We start from the raw sequence: 5,581 nt of genomic DNA, 5'->3' as shown, positions 1-5,581 counted from the left end.
GACACACAGGCAGGGCTGTCAAAGCAGTTAAACTTGAACGCATCGATCAGCGAGAGAAATAATTCAAATCGCACTGCTGGAAGATCCTCAATATGATGAAATGTGCCGAAAATATTCACCTGGAAATATGAGTCCATGCCGGAGTCCCTGACTCAGATCTTTCTTATCAGAAAGTTTACGATTAAACACTCGGAAACGTGCAGCGAGAGCGTACCGCAGGGAGCAGGTCTGACCCTCCGCGGGGGCGCTGAGCGGCGGCAGCACGCGCAGGTGTCGCCTGTGCTCGGCGGCGTTAACCCCGTCGGCCCAGGCGCCGCCTTCACCCCGCTGCAGTCCGGCTCAAAATCCACACTGATTCCGGGTAGTACAGCCAGCCCTGAATCAGACCCAATCCGTTAAGGATTCATAGAAACCCCGGCGCCCGGGAGCCGTGCTGCGACCTGGCGGGTCGGCGCTGAGCTCCCGCGTAACCCCGCCGAGCCAAGGCCCCGGCGGCGGCGGCTCTGCCCAGCCGGAGCCGTGCCGTAAAGGGGCGCCTTCCTGGTCAAAGCACGTGCGCGTGTATACGGGAGAGAGGAGGAAAATCAAAGGCCTAACGAGCTATGATTAAGCTCAGAAGTAATGTTTCCTGCTCAAACGCAGAGCTGCGGCTCTTCTCAGCACAACCACCTTGTCCCCGATTGCGTCCATTAGAGACCATTACGGGGGGAGACGGAGAGGTGCAACCAGATGGGGAAGCAGCGGTCGCGCTACGCACGGTGCCGCGTGCACGTCAAATCCCTTGCGGCTGAGCAAGCTGCGTTTAAAAAAGTGGTGTGTGTGCAGAGAGGAGCAGCTGCCAGCGGGGAACCCCCGCAGCCCCCTTCAGCCCTGCGCGCCACCGTCCCCAGGGATCAAACGAACGCACTAGCGTCACATGCCCGAATGCTCCCTCCCCGGGGGGGCTTCAGTCCGTGAAATCCACTCCAGCCTTTGCAAGTGCCAGCTGCGAAACATGCGGAGCGCGTGCTATATTTGGTAGCTCCCGAGCGCTCTTTAAGTTGGGCCCAGAGTGACGAGGGGCCGGGAGCCAGGAATGCGGCTCAAGCGGCAGCTCGCAGGAAGCGGGCTCGGCTCGGGCTCGGCTCGGCGTGGGAATTCACCTTTCCCTGCAGCGATCCCGCGCTGGCACCAAAGCGTCCCGGCGACTGCTGCGAGGGGCCCGTCTTCCCCGCACCCCGCACCCGGAAAGTGACGGTGCTGCCTATGTTCATCCTTCCATCACCTCCGCGCCAGGCGCGGGAAACGGGGCTTCAAACCCAGCTCTGCCAGCGCAGCCTCGCTTGCGCGCTGCCTTCTTCCTCCTAAAGCGAAATACGTGCTTGGACTCCGGAACGACCCCCACGAAACTCGTGACGGGGCTCCGACCCGCCACCCTGCCGTCCCCAGCACGGCTGCGACGGCGCCAAGGCCACAGAGCCGCCGCAGCCTCACGGTGCTGCCGGGCTCGGCCGACGGCCCTCCGGGTGCCGGATCGCAGCACCAGAGCGCAAAGGCGCCGGAGTCTGTGGCTGGCGTTTTTCACACCGCTGACACGATGCCTCGGGCAAGACGCTGGATCCCGGCTTGGCCACCCGCCTCTCCGAGCCCCCGGGGCCGCGCGGAGCAACCTGGCAGCTCCCGCAGCCGGGAAGGGGATGCAGCAGTGCTGCCCCTCGCACACGGGCCGGGGAAACGCCAGTTCCTTCCCCAAAGCTGCCATGAGCGCAGCTTTCAGAGGAAAAAAAATTTTTTTAATCCTTTCTCCAAATTCTTATTTCCTATCTATCAGTTTTTCAATATTATTTTAAAAATACTGCAGCATTCAGTAGATCATTAGTCACAATCACGAAGCTGCTGCTCCGGCAGAGCGAACCGAGTCATTTCTGTTTCCGCTCGAGCCTCGGCACGCAGACAAAAACATTTTCTCTTCATCAGCGGCAAAAGGCTACGGCCACTCGACTTTAAACGCAGACCTGCTCCCGGGCTCCCTTCCAGGGAGCCGCGTCGCCCCGGCTGCAGATCGATACGTTTGTCTGCACCGTCGCCCTTTGGAGCTGCGGTTTCTCACTTTGACACCGGGAAAGGCCCTTTCGGTCAAACTCCAGCAGTCCATCGCGCGCCAGCCGCAGCGGGAACGGGAACGGGACTGGGACCGGCAGCGCTGCGGCCGCAGCAGGGTTTCTGTCCCGCGCGGCCGCCGTCGCCCCTCGGCGAACGCTCGGGCGCCAGCGCCGTTTGGGGCCGCGTGCCCCGCGCCTCCTCCCGGCAGCGCTGCGGCTGCCGTCCCCCCTCGCCCGCCGGCGGCACACGGCTTCCCGCGGCCTCCGGAGGAGCAGGCGCGATGCACAACCGCGGCGGCACCGCTGGGATAATCCATCCCTTTTTGTACTTATTCCCAGAGGAGTTTTAAGGGGGGGGGGGTGTCACGAAGATGTTTGGACTCTGAATAATCGGCTTGTCACTGCGGAGAGGTCGGGACACTCTACACCTAAATACGGCCACAATTTTCAGCAGTAACAGATCGTTTAATCAGTATTAATTGCAATGCATTTTTATCAGGCAACTAAAAGGGGCCTCACTTTAATCCTCATTTAATAACTGCTCGTTTAAGAGAGGAGCTATATTCAGAGGGAGGTTGCTCAGCATTTTCTGGAAAAAAAAACAAAACAAAGTTTCTTAAAGCAACTCAAACAGGACACCTAAAAGTTTTTATATGGTTTAGTGAGGACACGTGTCCAAAACAAACAGAACCAACCTCCCAACCCTTCCCAGTGCCACTATCCCGATTAAAGCTCAAGACACTCCAGAGCCTTAGGGTTTTTTTAAAAAAGGCCAAATGAGACTTGTTTCTTGGCTGAGCGAGCGGCGGCGGCTGGGAAGGTGGGAGGCGTGAGAGCAGGTCAGCAGTCCTTCTCCAGCGCCTTTTTTTTGTTTTTTGCGTTACCTTTAGGGCCACAAGGAAAAGCGATGCCGGGGCTCGGCGAAGACCCCTGGCTCCGGGTCCCGCGTTCGGGTCCCGCGTTGGGGCACCACTCGGCTGCTCTGCTCTGCTCTACCCAAGGGCGAGCCCGTTTCGGGGAGGACCTGGCTCTCACGGCGCGTTTCAGCGGGAGGCGAACGCGCGGCAGCCTGGGACCCTCCACGGAGGCGGCGCGCCGGCTCCCGCACCGGCTCCCGCGCCGCCCCAAACGCTCCGCGGGGACGAGCGGCACAGGCGCACGAGCCGTCCGAGCCGTCCAAGCGGGGCACGTCGCAGCTGCCACGCGCTGCCTCGCAACCCTGTGGCAAAGCTGGCGGGACGGCGCCGGCGCTGCGTTTTCCAAGCGAAACGGTGCCTCCCCTTTGCCAAACGAGTCCCGCATTGCGCTTCCTGTTGCCGTATCAAACTGCACTACGGCACTTTTGGGGGCTTGCTAATAACACACTGCACAACCGTTTCATAGGAACCTGCTCCACTGCCTGACACACGCACGCGCGTTTCCAGCACTGACTAGGCAGAGAAATCGCCTCGCACCCAGCTGGTCCCCGGCGAGGGGGGACACCTTACACAGCAAGGAACAATTTTTCTAAGCATCAAAGAAAGTTTTCCAAAGAGTCTCCTCAGCTCTCCCCAAATATCCGGCTATTCCCATTCTGCAACGCAATGACTCTGTTCTTGCCATGTTTTAAGCTGCCTGAAAGCAGCAATAGTCAAAGCGATGCTCCGCAGAGCCAGCAGCAATGCTCTTGCACGCGTGCGAAGCCTCGCACAGCTTTCTGTGTTAAGAACCAAGCAGTCGAGGTCAGTTCTGGCGTAAACGGTACAACCGCACGAAGCTTTTCATCGCTGTGTTTGTTTATTCCAGGATCCGGCCTCTCTCTACCATTTAAGGACTCTGTATGTGAGAATTACATCAAAACCAGCACCTATAAACAAAGATAACAGCAAGAGGAGTTCATCACTTTCCAGCTCCCCAAACACTTCCTCGCCAGCAACGCAGTGCAAACGTTAGTTTTATTTTAACCATGATTCATTACACGCGAGACAACTTCCCTTAAGCAGAACACACGGGGTCTGGCCTCGTTCACAGCAAGAGAAACCCCTGGCACACGGATTATTTTGGTGTTCCCTCACAGCAAGCGCAACTCGCAGGAGAGCACGTGCAAACATCAGGGCGCAGCAAGGCCAGGAGAGGCTCCGCACGGCCCTGCCCCTGCGTACGGGGGCTCGCGAGGGGGCCCTGGGGTGCTCTGAGCGGCCCCGTCCCAGGGCCCGTCTTGGGGACCACCAAACCACAGCCAGCGTTAACGCAGCACCCGCAATCCATGGCCTCACCACCACATCCGCGGCCTCCCTGCTGAGTCCATGGCGGAGATCCACAGGGTTCATGGTGGAGTTCCACGGGAAACGTGGCAAAGATCCACGTGATCTGTGGTGGAGACGCACGGGGGCCCTGGCCACCCCACCAGGTCCATGCTGGAGATGGATGGGGGCCCTGGCCACCCCGCCAGGTCCATGGTGTCTCGCACGGGTCCGCCCCACCCCACCGGCCCCACAGGCTCCCTGGGAGCCCGGCCAGGGTAATCCAAGCCCCGACGGGGGCGACTCGCAGGGCAGCAGCTCTCAGCCCCCCCGCGCGGCCGCCCGGCCCGGGGCACCCGCCTCACCCGCCCCGCAAACAAAAAGGGGCCGCAAAGAAGGCTGCGTCCGCGGGCCCCCGCCGCGGAGCGGCCAGCGCGCCGCGCTCCCTCGGCAGGCACGGACGGGGTTCGAACCCGCGATCTTCGGTTTACGAGACCGACGCCTTACCACTTGGCCACCGCGCCTGACGGGCTAGCAGCAGCCGCGCGCAGCCAGTGGAAGGGAGCGAGCCTCCCGCGCCGCCAACGTCCCGCCAACGTCCGTGCCGCGTCCCGCCCGCGCCCGCCGCCGTCGGCGCCGCGTCCCGCCCGCGTCCCGCCCGCGCTCGCCGGCGTCCCCGCGCCGCCGCCACGTCCGCGCAGCCGCGCGCTCCGGCGGCGCCGGGCCGGGGGGCGGCGGCGGGGCCGTTCTCGCCCGGAAGTTGCGGTTCCGCGGCGGCGCCTCGGCCCTGCGCCGCCACCGCCTGCCGGGGGTGGGGGGGGGGGAGGAAGAGCCGCGGCCCGCGGGAGCGGCCGTGAACGGGGCCCCGTCCGCCTTTCCCCGCGCTGCCGGCTGCAGGCGGCGGGAGCGGCGGAGCGCGTGCGTCCCCGCGGACACGCGGCTGTTCGGCGCCGAAAGAGGCTGCAGCCTCCTGCCCCCCGGCCTGGTACCTGCTCGAAAGCGCGCACGGTGCCCGGCGGCGCCCTCCCTGCTCCCCGTTCCCACCCCTCCCCGGGCACCGTATCCAGCAATCTGACGGGGTTTTGTGTCGGGAAGTATTTCCTGATATTCAAGCTGAAGGGTCACATTTGACTTCAGTCCCGTTGCCTTCTGTTTATGTAGTAAAATCATAACAGCATAAATCATAAATACAATACGACATTATTAATATTTCCTCCTCTGGGTTTCCAGCTACCAAATATTTAGTCTTATGGCTAATGCTTGGTTAAAACCCAAGAA

General features: G+C 61.7%; 1 non-coding gene across 1 annotated transcript; it reads right to left on the bottom strand.

Annotated features, from left to right (window-relative positions):
- Positions 1 to 4,755: 4,755 nt before the first annotated feature.
- Positions 4,756 to 4,827, bottom strand: TRNAT-CGU (transfer RNA threonine (anticodon CGU)). The gene has a single exon. It is a non-coding gene; the product is annotated as a tRNA-Thr (tRNA).
- Positions 4,828 to 5,581: the final 754 nt, after the last annotated feature.

This window comes from Apteryx mantelli, chromosome 19, assembly GCF_036417845.1.
Source record: "Apteryx mantelli isolate bAptMan1 chromosome 19, bAptMan1.hap1, whole genome shotgun sequence".
Taxonomy (NCBI): domain Eukaryota; kingdom Metazoa; phylum Chordata; class Aves; order Apterygiformes; family Apterygidae; genus Apteryx; species Apteryx mantelli.
This window is presented reverse-complemented; position numbering and strand designations above follow the sequence as displayed.